The sequence below is a fragment of the Nannospalax galili genome, unplaced genomic scaffold (genome assembly GCF_000622305.1).
Source record: "Nannospalax galili isolate Female #2095 unplaced genomic scaffold, S.galili_v1.0 scaffold235, whole genome shotgun sequence".
NCBI classification, from domain to species: Eukaryota; Metazoa; Chordata; class Mammalia; order Rodentia; family Spalacidae; genus Nannospalax; species Nannospalax galili.
Window position 1 is genome coordinate 6,171,218 of NW_008338118.1, and position 13,882 is coordinate 6,185,099.

General features: G+C 40.4%; 1 pseudogene; it reads right to left on the bottom strand.

Moving 5' to 3' along the window:
* Positions 1 to 3,928: 3,928 nt before the first annotated feature.
* On the bottom strand, positions 3,929 to 10,079 carry LOC103734060 (annotated as a pseudogene).
* Between the last annotated feature and the right edge of the window lie 3,803 nt (positions 10,080 to 13,882).

Consider the following 13,882-nt stretch of genomic DNA (forward strand, 5'->3'; position numbering starts at 1 on the left):
CTCTTAGATTCATTGATTCTTTGTATTTTTTTCTATGTTTCTATTTCATTAATTTCTGCTCTGATTTTTGTTATTTCTTCTCTTCTGCTGGGTTTGGGTTTCATTTGTTCTTGCCTTTCCAGTGTCTTGAGTTGCAGTGTTCAGTCATTTATTTGGGCTCTTTCTAATTTTTTTTAATGTGTATTCATGTATTGCCTGCATGTAGGTAAGTGCACTAGTGTCATGCAATGCCCACAGAGGTCAGAAGAGGCTGTGGGATCCTCTGGGACATGAGTTAAGGACAGTTGATAGCTGCCATATGGGTGCTGGGATTCAATCCTGGGACTTCTGCAAGAGCAACCAGTGTTCTTAACCACTGAGCCATGCTTCAGCCCCCTAATTTTTTAGTGTAGGCACTTAGGGCTATAAATTTCCCTCTTAGGACTGCTTTTAATGTGTCCCAGAGGTTGTGTTGTATTGTACTGTCCTTTTCGTTGAATTCCAGGAAATCTTCTATTTCTTTCTTAATTTCTCCTTTGACCCACTCATTGTTTAGGAGTGTGTTGTTCAATCGCCATGAGTTCCTGTAGTGACTAGGGCTTTGCCTAGTGTTGATTTTGAGCTTTATTGCAATGTGGTCCAATAGAACACATGGAATTATTTCAATTTTTTTATATTTGCTTTGGTTTGTTTTGTGTCCCAGTATATGGTCAATTTTTTTTTTAAAGTTCCATGGGGTGCTGAGTAGAAACTGTATTCTTTGGTGCTTGGGTGGAATACTCAAAAGATATTTGTTAGGTCCATTTGATGTATAGTATCATTTAATTCAGACATCTCTCTGTTTATTCTTTGTCCAGTTGACCTGTCTAATGGAGACCATAGGGTATTGAAGGCCCTTACTATTACTGAGTTGGAGTAAATCTGTGTCTTAAAGTCCTGTAGTGCTGTTTTTATGAATTTGAGTGCACCAGAATTTGGTGCATATATGTTAAGGATTGTAATAATGGGCTAACTGTTCCTTTGATCAGAATGAATTGACCTTCCTTATCTCTTCTGATTCATTTTACTTTGAAGTCCATTTTGTCAGATATTAGAATTGCAACCGCTGCTTGTTTCTTAGTGCCATTTGCTTAGAATATTCTTTTCCATCCTTTTACCTTAAGGTAGTACCTGTCCTTGAAGGTAAGATGGGTTTCTTGCAGACAGCAAAGAGATGGATTTTGTTTCTTAATCCATTCACTTAGCCTGTGTCTTTTGACTGGGGAGTTCAGTCCATTGATATTTAAGGTTATTATTGAAAGATGTGTATTGGTTGCTGTCATTTTGATTGCTGTTTGTGTTCTCTGTCTAATTTTGTGTTTCCTAGATTGTACCTTTATTTTCTTTTGTTGCCCCTGGGGTATAGTTGTTCCTCTCTCTGCTCTCTGTATTGCTTCAAGTATTCTTTAAAGGGCTGGTTTTGTGGACATGTATTCTTTCAGGCTATTCATGTCATGGAAGGTTTTTCTTTCCCCCTCAACTATAATAGACATTTTTGCTGGGTAAAGTATTCTGGGCTGGCATCTATTGTCATGTAGAACTGGAAATACCTTGGTCCAGGCTCTTATGGCTTTCATAGTTTGCATTGAGAAGTCAGCTGTAATACTGATGGCTTTCTTTTGTACGTGACTTATATTTCTTTTGCTACTTTCAGTATTCTCTCTTTGTTCTGTACATTTAGTGTTTGTACTATGGTATGTCATGGGGAGTTTCTTTTCCGATCCTGTCTATTTGGTGTTCTATATGCTTCTTGTATTTGTGTGGGAATGTTTTTCCTTAATTTTGGGAAGTTCTCTTCTACAACCCTGTTTGAGATCTGGTCAATACCATTAACCTGAAATTTTCCTTCCTCTATTCCTATGATCTGTAGATTTGGTCTTTTCATGGTGTCCCACATCTCTTTCATATTCCATTCCTGTGTTTTTTAAAAAATGTTCCATAATCTTTGCTTGAGTGGTCCAATTCTTCAATTATCCTCCCATGTTGATATTATGTTTTCCATTTCATTCATTATAGCAGTGAGGCTTTCCCCTGTTGTTTCAAGTTGGCTTATTGAGTTTTGCACTTCCTTCTTCCAGACATTTCTTTAATTGAACAACCTCTATGCATAACTGGTTTGTTTTACTCAATAGAAAAGAATTGTATGTCTCAGGATTTTGAGTCTGCTATGAATATTTTTCAGAAATCAATAGTCACCTTTTAAATTTTCCAAGAGAAGAAAAATCAGTTTAAGGAAAGCATCAAGGATATTTTGAGGTTTTTAAGATAACAAAGTCAGATCTGTAATAAGAACAATTGCTTCTAGATTTCTTCCATACTCAAATTCACTCCAGAAAATAGCACAGTCTACCAGGACATGACAGAAACAGAAATGAAATAATGTGGAAACATGTTTAACTGATGTTCTTTGTGAAATTGCTAGAACATTCAAGGTAATTTGAAGAGACATGAAAAACAAACAACCCATAAGGTTAGACTGTGAGTATTGAAATCCCAAATCAGACTGCCACTAACTGACTTTTCTTAGCACCCTCATGGGAATAAATTGTGAGTTGACCCAAGATGAATGAACAAATACCAATCTTTAAGCAGCCAAACATACTTGCTAGATGGCTAATGGTTTCTTAAGGGTCAGAAACTAATTCCTTGATCAAAACTCTTTGTAAGTGCACCTGGTTGGTATTAACCAAATCCCACCCTGGTATTCACTAGGCAAAGACCTTAAGGCAAAGAATCTGCCCAATGTTCAGTCTCATTTATAGCCATACCACCCTGAATGGACTGACTCTTTTACACTGTTCACTCCCTACTAGGCTTCAGTCACCATCACTGACTACTGAGCATCAAATCCAGATTCTAGATCTCACAGAACCAGGAGCTCAAACCCTTTATGTATTTCAGTGACACTGTGAAGACTCAGCTCATTTTATATAAGTTCACCTAAATTTGTTTTATAAGAGAAAAATCACTTCCAGTGTTTACCTCGTTCTGAAAATGGTGCCACTTTGGAAGTTATTTTCCTTTTAGAAGCTGCAGTTAGACAAATGCACACTGGATTCATTTTATTACTATTATTATTTTAAATTTATGTGTATGTGTGTGTGCCTGTGTGTGGGTATGCACATGTGTGGGCAGGTGCTCACAGAGGTCAAAGGCATCAGATACTCCTGGAGTTGGAGTTATGGGTAGTTGTGAGCTACCTGAAGTGGGTGCTGGGAATAGAACTGGGGTCCTCTGTAAGAGCAGAATACACTTTTAACCACTCTGGCCCAGCTTTCCAGCTCTGCATTCAAATTTTAAAATGTGGGTTGAACTTGCTCTCACTTTTCTACATAAGATCCTGACACAGCCGGGCCTGGTGGCACATGCCTTTAATCCTAGCACTTGGGAGGCAGAGGCAGGTGGAGCTCTGTGAGTTCAAGGCCAGCCTGGTCTATATAGTGAGTTCAAGCCAGCTGGGGTTACAGGGAGGCCCTGTCTCAAAAAAAAAGGATCCTGATATAGGTTAGGAGAGCCTTTCATCCTACACATTTCTAAGCAAAATCCTAATTTAGGTTTGAACTCATCAAACTCCCAAGCAAGCAGTTTTAAATCAACCATCATCCCTATGAACCTGTAGGTTCTATCACTTGTACCAAACAAGCCTACAGGGCTGGTTTCAGCACTCCTCTGTTACAGAATTTGTTTTACATCTATGATAGCACATAGCATGCTTCAAACACTGCAAAGACAGTAAGTTTATCTTGTTAGAAACAAAAAACAACATCACTTGTAATCGTCAAACATTACTGTACTTTAACTGTTATAATTCCATAAAACACGAAATAATCTGCATGATAAGTTTTGACAAATATCCTGTAAACAAATATAATTGTCCTAGATTGTTTATTAGGTATGGATTTTATGAGCATTAGGTTAGTGGTAACTCTGGAGCTGGAGAGCGAGGATTGCCCCTTCTCTAAGCTTCAGGGCAAGAACTACCAATAGTGTGGTGGAAGTTGCATCCCTTTCCAAGGCCAGGACTCTTATGGCCTGCAGATGTCAGCCCACCATCTCCGTGTGCTTGTGGATCCACTGGGTGTCAGGATTTCTTCTAATAGCTTTACGAAATGGATCAGTGAGGATAACCTCAAAGAATTTGTATGTTGAATCTCCACCAACTCATTAAGAATTCAGGACTCTCAAAGCCCCACGATGGCATCCAACTTTTTCCTCAGCAACAGAGTGAAGGCTTCGAGGCCAACTTTAGGTGGTTAACACCCTGATGGACAGGTTTGCCATACATTGCACCCTCAGGAACTGGGCATTTTCAACCACTGCAGCAGACATCAATCCTGCATCTGAGATAACCTCGGTTGTCCCTGTATCTCAGCCTGCATGCTTTATCCAGCCCAGTGGGCAGAATGGGGCAGGGAGCCCTGTGCAGTACAGAGTTCTGGCGGTACTTCCAGCAGCCGAACCCTCTGAAGAAAGCACATCACATTGGACTGCTTCTATCTTCAGAGATCCTGGATGTACTTGTGTGTACCCAACTCAGCTCACATGATGGCTGCCACTAGACACAAAGGAGGATGCCTATCTCCAACCCCAGTATTAGACTTTATGTGTGTTGAAAATCTGTATCATTTTGAGTCAGTATATATTTCAAATGGGCAGTGAAATAAATGCAGAAAACAAACTTGGGTGACATTGGCCTAAGGGCTGAGCTACTAAGTTTTCAGTATATAGTTTTCACAGACAGCAGTGAGTCTAGGTAGCTATACATCTTGCGTTTAGTGTGATCCTGGAGTCTTCATTGGAATAGTTTCTCTAGTATGATACTTTCTGATGAGTTTTTCCTGTTATAGCCATGTTTTTTAAAAGTTTTTTAAAAATTTTATTTATTATTATTTTTATGTTATGTGTATGAGTGTATTGCCTGCATGCATGTATATAAGTGCACCTATGTGTTGCAATACCTGAGGAGGTCAAGAGAGGGCATAGGAGCCCCTGGAACTAGAGTTACAGATGGTTGTGAATCACTATGCTGGGAACCAAACTCGGGTCCTCTGCAAGAACAGCCAGTTCTTTTAACCACTGAGCCATCTCTCCAGCCCATTATTACCGTATTTAAACTGGCTTAGGGGCCTGGGAATGGAGCTCAGTAGGTAAAGTGCTTTCCTAGCACTGAAACAAACAATTCTTGAGATGGGTTGTGATTCTATTTCCTTCCCAGTATGTTTTCAATAATTCCCTTTCCATACCAATAGTAGGTTTCTATCACAACTAGGAATCACTACAGGCAACAATATAGAATAGAATAAAGATGGGGAGGTAGATTGGTATTAGGTAGATATATGGGTGGGGACCTTGTAGCTTTGGATAGTGTGGTAGTTTGAATGAGAAGTGTCCTTTATAGGCTCCAAGTATTTGAACACTTGGTCAGCTGGTGGTGCTGCTTGGGGAGGATCATGGAACCTGCAGGAGGTGTGGCCTTCCTCGAGAAAGTATGTTGCTGGGGGCAGGCTTTGAGAATTCATGGCCTTGTTGCATTTTGTGTTTGTCTCTCTCTTCCTACATGTGTTTAGAGATGTAGCTCTCAGCTTTCTGCTCTGGCTGTCTTAGCTCCATGCCTCCCCCACCATGATGGACTCTTATCTCTCTGGAACTGTAAGCCAAATAAATTCTTCTTTCTGTTTTTTTTTTTCTAATATTTTATTTATTATTTTTATTTTATGTGTATGAGTCTATAGCCTGCATGTATGTGAGTGCACCCGTGTCGTGTAATGCCGCTGAGGTCAGAAGAGGGCTTCAGATTCCCCTGGAACTGGAGTTAAGGATGGTTTGTAGCCGCCATGTGGGTGCTGGGAACCGAACCCGGGTCCTCTGCAAGAGCAGTCAGTGCTCTTAACCACTGAGCCATCTCTCCAGCCCCCACCAATTCTTCTTTCTATAAACCTTGATTATGGTGTTTTATCACAGCACCAGAAAACTAATACAGATAGGGTGGTATATAGATTCCTTCCCTGTGTTTCCCTGCTCTTGACTTCTGGTTTCCAGGGAAGCTTAACTAAAGGGAAGCACTGGCAGATTGAAAGGCAGATTGGGACTATTATCCCCTCCCCAATCCCTAGTCCTAGCTCATTTTGTGTTTAGGGATAGATTTGTCCTTGGCAGCGCCTGCATTCTTTCTACTCCATGATTCTAGTTGCTTTTGTACATTCTCCCCCTCCCTGATCCCAGCTCCTGCTGCACAGCCCAGGTTATAGTTTCAGATCCCAGGAACTGTGATTTCCTGTGCTGCTTTAGCCCTAGGGGAGATAGCATTGCCTACTGATTGTAGTATCTGTGTTGACTCATGAACTACCTGATTTGGCTTTTCTGCAATTCAATCACCTATCCAAACATTGCCCCTGAATTAAATGTGAACTGTTTGAGAAAGACTCACTAAAAAGTGACATTTGATGAAAGACTTAAAATTAACCATGCTGACATGTAGGAGAAGTATATTCTAGACAGATGAAGAGTTAGTGCAAAGCCCTAAGGAGAGAAGCTGCTTGGCCAGTTGAGAAAATAACAGCAGAAAAGGAAAGAGTAATAGCAGGGGAGGTGAGAGAGAAAATGTGGCAGATGAAGTACCTGCAGGGGGGCCCCGGAGAAAGGGAGTGGCTGATGATTGCCTTATGTTTTAAGAAAAACCACTATGGCAGCTATATTAAAAATATACTGTAGGGCCAAGCCTGGGGGCTCAGGCCAGCAATCCCAGCTACTTGTAAAGCTGAGGCAAGCAGATGGAAAGCTCAAGGCTATCCTGGGATACAGGGTGACTGCTTAGATATACAAGCCTTCTTAGGCAAGGTAGAATAGGACAGTGGATAAAATCAAGGCTTTGGGTTCATCCAGTCCTGAGTTTATATTCTAGCTGTTGTTTATTAGCCATATGACTCTGGGATTTGTTTTTAGCCTAAATGAGTCTCAATTTGTCCTCCAGAATACCTGACTAGCAAGACTGGCACATAGTAGATGGTCAATAAACACCCATTCCTTCTTTTCTACCATATTAGGGAAAGATGCAAGAGAAAGCTCAGTGAGTTAGCTAGTCTCTCCAGCAACATTTTCTTAAGATAAAAAGTAAGCAATTCAATGACAGAGTTCTGTATTTCTGGAGCAGAGAAAATGCCTGACTGCGTAGGCAGGGATGCCAGCCATTAGAAATAGAAATGAAAGATCTCTCAGAAACCTTGGGAAATGACAATATGATTTAGAGGGAATTGGAACAAGCAACACTGAGATGCATTAAAAACAAAACAAACAAAGAACAGAAAAGATTCTGCAGAAGGAAGAAAGGAAGTGTTAAGAGACATGAAGTAATCAATCCAAGCAAGAGATGATGCTAACTTAGATCCTTGTGCCATTATCAGTGACGGTGAGAAGTGGCCACTTTGGAGTTATGCCTTGAAGGTAGAGTCAACAGAATACACTGGGTTGGGAAACAGAAGAAGTGGGGAGAACTTCAGTGATGACATTCCACTGTGCTGTTCTAATACTGGCATTCGTTTTTTTTTTTTTTTTTTCTCTTGGACATCCTTTTTCTCTTCTGGACATCTTCCAAAGTGAATGGTTGAAAACTGCTTTTAGACCGCTGACTATTTCAAAATCTCATGTATAGAAGTTTTGGGGCCATGCTCTAATATGCAATTATCTTTTGCAATAATATCCCAACACAGTTCAGAAACTAGCATTCCAAAGAAAGAGTAGTGACTTGAAGAAAATTCCAAAGTTTTTGGGCTGAACAACTGAAAAGATAAAGTCACCAGTTAAAAAGGGAAGGGCTGGGGCTAGAGAGATGGCTCAGTGGTTAATAACACTAGCTGTTCTTGCAGAAGACTAGGGTTCAAATCCCAGCACCCACTTGGCAGCTAACAACTGTCCGTAACTCCAGTTCCAGGGGATCTGATGCCTTCTTCTGGCCTCTACTGGCACCTACATTCACATGGGCATATATACAGATATACACACTGGGGCTGGAGAGACGTCTTAGTGATTAAGAGCACTGGTTGATCTTGCAGAGGACCTGGGTTCAGTTCCTAGTACCCACATGGCAGCTAACAATCATCCATAACTCCAGTTCTAGAGGAATCCAATACCCTCTTCTGATCTCTGCAGGCATTGCATGCAAATGTTGCACCTAGATACATACAGGCAAAACACTCGCACATTTAAAAAATGGATCAATCAAAAAAATTTTTTATTGAATTTTTGCTCTCTCTCTCTCTCTCTCTCTCTCTCTCTCTTGGTCTTTTTGAGATGGGGTCTCCGTGTAGCCCCAGCGGGCCTGGAACTCACTCACTATGTAGAGTGGTAGGAGGGAAAGAATGACTGGAATACACAGAAGACAGAAGGAGAGTAGAAGCATTGGAGGCAGTGAATATAGGCAGTTTGTCAGCAGAGTGTTGCTACAAAGAGATGGGGCAGTAATTGTAGGATAAGTTGGGTCAAAGTAAGTTTCGTTGTTTCTAAAAAAGAAGAAGTAACAGTATTCTTGTGAGCCAAAGAGAATGTTTCAGAAAAGGGTGAAATATCTATGGGTTAAAGAGATGAGCAGATCTTAGACTGATGGTTCAAGAGGAGACTGTGTCTCCTGCCTTGTGCAGAAGGACTGGCTGTAGATAGGGACCTGAATGGTTCATCTATGGTAGCAGGAAGAAGGTAGAGAGAGAATGTGAGTGCAGCTTCTGGTAACCAATGTGGTAGCCATGTCTGAAGAGGTGTTCTGATTGCTTCAATTTTCCCAAAGTAGGACATCATCAGCAAGAAGTGAGGACAAAAGAAGCAGCAACAAAGGCAGCAAAAGAGTTCGGAGGAGAGAAAAGAGGTATGAGAGAGCCATCTAATAAAGGGATAAAATGACTGGGAGAGGAATATGGGCAAGTTCAATTTGATTGCCAAGTAACGTTAGGGCTCACTTGAGGTTTGTGGTCAAGGTGAGGCAGAATAGAATCACAGGAAAAATTAAGGGAACATAGAAAGGGAAAGGAACCCCTCCCTCCTGAGTCTGGTTGAAGACTCTTTCTCAATAAGGGTTAAGAATCCTAGCACATTTAAAAAAATATTTTATTATTTTTATTTTATGTGTTTGAATGTATTGCCTGCATGGATTGTATGACCTGTGTCATACAATGCCTGCAGAGGTCAGAAGAGGGCATCAGATCTCCTGAAACTGGAGTTAGAGTGGTTGCTAGTCACCATGTAGGTGCTGGGAACCGAACCTGGGTCCTCTGCAAGAGCAGCCAGTACTCTTAATTGCTGAGCCACCTCTCCAGCCCAAGAATTCTAACACAATTAGCAACATTTGCTGTAGAGTTTGCCTTCATAGAGACAATATTCCTTTTCCATAGAAATACTTCAAATAAAAATGTTAAAATAGCAATGAATCATGTCTAAGGCCTAAACATATATGACCTTACTCCTTTCCCAGAGTAAACCTACAATTTTCTGAGAATCTCACAAACAAGAGTATAAACCACATTGATAGTAAAAAACATATCTTTATGCCCTTGTTAACCCTTGTAACCTATGATTTTACCTTAGCTGTAATCCTATTCAAGCACCTTAGGATCTACCCTCATTTACTGAAAAAGAGATTTTAAAAAATTTCCTTAAAACTCAAGAATCCTAGGTTCATCTGAGTGGAGGTCTCTGAGGAGAAAGCCTCAGGTTGCTTCAGATGGCAACATGGAAGTCTGGCTCTGGCTTCAATTCTTAGTTCTACTGACAAATAAGGAGGGTTGAGAGCTTTTCTCAAGCCCTGTTCAGTTGCATGGATCAGGTGGTGAATAGAGAGATGGGTAGATTTAATGTAAGTGGTAGTTTTGCTGCATACAAATGAGGGAAGCAAGGGAATTATGAGTGTAAGCAAGAAAATGATCATAACAGCTGACCATGATAGAAAGTGGGAATAGGGAGATGGTAGGAGTATCAGTGGTTCTTATGAATAAGCCAGAGTTGGAGGATCCAGGCTGTCATTCTTTAATCACACAGTATACATCTTGTGCTCATGATCTGAGTTTCCATACCTCCATGTAGACAGCAGAACAGAAGAAATGAAAAGAAGAAAAGAAAATACAGCTTCTATATATGTTTAGAAGAGACTACTCAGAAGCTGCCACATGAGGGCTGGGCATGTAGCTCAGTTGATAGAGTACTTGTCTAGTGTGCTGGTAGCTTTAGTGTCAAGTTGACACACCTGGGTTGAGGGAGCCCTAATTGGGGAATGGCCTCCATTGGACTGGCCTGTAGCCATGTCTGTGGGGCATCTTCTTGATTATTGAGTGATATGGGATGGCCCAGCCCACTGTGGTGGTGCTGCCCCTGGGCAGGTGGGCCTGTGTTCCATAAGAAAGCAGGCTGAACATGGGCCAGGGAAGCAAGCCAGTAAGCAGCATTCCTCCATAGCATGTGCTCCAGCTCCTGCCTCCAGGTTCCTGCCCTGATTTCCTACCTTGGATTTCCCGATGTACTGTGACCTGGGAAATGTAAGCTGAATGAACCCTTTCCCCCACAAGTTGGTATTGGTCAGAATGTTTTGTCACAGCAACAGAGAAACAAGCTAGAACACATAGCATGCCTGAAGCCCTGGGTTCAGCTTCCAGTATCACATGAAAGCAGGTACGGTGACTCATTCCTGCAATCTCAGCACTCAGAAGGTAGAAGCAGGAGGATTAGAAGTTCAAAGTCATCTTCAGATATATGGTGCGTTTTAGATCAGCCTAGGCTCCATGAGACCCTGCCTCAAAAAAAGAAAACAGTCATTGGGTGGACAAGATGGCTCAGTGACTAAGAGTGCTTGCTGTGAAGTACTTGATGATCTGAGTTTGATCCCCGGAACTCACATGGTAGAAGAAGAGGATGGCTCCCCAAAGTTGTCCTTTGACCTATATAAATGCTCCCACATAAATAAATAAATAAATAGTAAATAAATAAATGTAAAACAAAACAATTGACAATTGATATTTCCCTTCTATTTCCTTAGCCAGAACTTGGTAATATGACTATTCCTATTAATAAGAGCCACAAAGAGCCAAAATGTAGAGAATAAGAGTCTGTAGAGTATGGGTCCTTGGACAAGATTCCCATATTAAACTTCACCCTCCCAGGGCTCAGAGACCATTGTAGAAGAGGGGACAGAAAAATTGTAAGAGACACAGGAGGAGGTGAATGACAACATGGATACAGAATCGTACAGGCTCCTGAGACCTTTCCCATATGAATCTACAGCAACGGTGACAGCATGCGCAAGATCCATGCAAACACAGACAAAAACCCAGCATAGAACTGTGGAAATGGGCAGCAGGCCCCAATCTTAGCCGAAGAATTATTGGCAGCTGATTTCAGCTGGGTGAGGAAAAGCTGATTTTTAAGGGAGTGACACTAGATAGGCTGACTAAATAAACCCCAGTGGATGAACGTGCACTGAAGGACGTGAGGAGATACTAACTTGACTCGGTAGGCCTTAACATAAAAGACAACGCATGAAATCCTGTGGGGGTGGGGCTGTGGGAGGGTGCTGATGGGGAAGGAGATATATTGATGATAAAGATGTTCTGTATGACATACACAAAAAATTCAATAAAAAATTTAAAAAACAAACAAAAATGCACTTTGGGGGTTGAGGCAGAAGGATAATAAGCTTGAGGCCAGCCTGGGCTACATAGTGAATTCCAGGTCAGCATGGGCTACCTAGTAAGAACCTATCTCAATTAAAAAAGAAAAAAAATTGTAAAAGCCTTTATTCCACAGGTCAGTAAGAAACAAAACTTCTATTGTAAGGACAAAGAGGAGAAAATATATTGTTTATTAGGCAATTACCATGTTTTTTTTGTTGTTGTTTCTGGTATGTTTATTTTCCCACATCTTAACCTCTAAAAGCATGATACACAATTGGTACTGTGTCACGGTTCAATTGCTAGATTTTTTTTTCCTTCTTATGAGTACAGAACATAATGATGCATTTTAAAGTTGATGACATCGTCTATTGGAAGAAAGATGGCTGTATTTTTGCCAAGATAGAGAATACTGGAGAGAGAACCAGATTTGCTTGGGGCGGTGGGGTGGGGGGGAGAGAAAGAGAAAGAACTTAAGTGCTTGGCTTTCTACATGTTAAATTTGAGAAAGACATATAAGCAGTTGAAAATCTAGGACAAGAACTCAAGAGTGTGAAGGGGCATAGGGCTAAATTTATGTAGGAAAATTCTTTGAGTTCATAGGAACTTTGATCGTCTGCACCCGTTTCCCAAATCTGATTTCAAGAAGCAATCCTTCACTATACGTAGGAATTGTTTCATTAGTTGCCAAGGTCTCTACAGCCCTGCCAGAGGTCATGATAATTTTATAAGATGATACTGTATTAATTCAAGGTTTCAATTAAATTAGCAGTAAAAATATAAGATGTGATTTTAAAAATTAGTTTGTAGCCAATAAATGATGGTGGAATTTTGCCATGCCTCTGGTGATTGTGTGTGAAACTTCTGATAGAAATATCTGGTTTTAATTTATTTTTCTGGATGCTTTATTAAAGACCCATCTGCAAAGGGGAAAAAATTAAAAACAGACAATTTCAGATCCACTGTAAATGTCACATGCCATCTGAAAGACTAAGTTCAATGTTTCTTTTGGCCATCATGCATGAAATGTAAGCAAGAAGTAAAGTCAATTCATGTTTTAATACTCCTATTTTAAACAATAAAGTGCAATTTAGATTGAGACATTTTATCAAGCCTACTGAATAATCTATAGTTTGGATGAAAAAAAATTTTTAAGTACACAGCAAATTATTCCTGCTTCATTCTTCAGCCTATGTCCAGTACTTAAAATGTGAGAAATAAGAAAATGAAAACAGTTAAATTTCTTAAAATGGAAACTTAGTTTAAAAGTAGATTTATATTTTCAGATCTCTTGCCAGCAACGTGGAGTCATTATCTATGGTATCTACCAAGGTCTTCAGAAAATGGTGCTTGATCAAGGATGGCATTTAGAAACCAGTAAGATCCACAGACTGGAGATAGCAATCATATTAAACAAAATTTGTAAAAGTTTTTTCCAAGGAAACAATAACAACATGATGACATTCTTTTCTTGTTTTTCAAATTTTAAAGTTCTAGTTAGCTTTATTCAGGTCTCACTATGCAGCCCTAGCTGGCCTCAAGCTCACAGAGATCTACCTGCCTCTGCTTCCTGGGGCTACGATTAAAGACATGTGCCACCACACCTGAATTTCTACACATCTTTTGTGACCCACTGTGTGTCAAGTACTATATTAGGCCAATCAGTTCTGGTGAAGAATGTCTAACACTCAAGTGGCTGAGGTAGGAGAATGGGGAGTTTGAGGCTAGCCTGGGCTACCTAGCAAGACCCTGTCAGAGGAGAGAGAGAAAAAAACAACAATGAACTATGTTAGGTAAGGGGAAAATGATCAGTAGAGACAGATATGACCCTTTCCTCAGATAATTCATTTTACGAGAGAGAGAGAGAGAGAGAGAGAGAGAGAGAGAGAGAGAACACATATGTGTGGCATATGTGTATATAAGTAAATTTCTATAGCATATAGTGTCCACTTAGTTGTGGGTGTTATATAATAGCAGCCTTAATGGACTAAGACATGTATTTTTGCTGATGAAACTGGGCCATGTGTCTTTTTTTGCTGGCTGAATCCCTGTGGTGTACCTACTTTCTTATGTGCCTTTGTCCTCTATGGAATTTAATTGGACCTAGTCACCTGTTCAGGTTCAAGATGAGTTTTTATTTTATTCTGGACAAAACGATTTCATGTGTCCTTCTATCAAGAGACATACAATATTTGGTTTTCTCTCTTTTTGTGATATTGATA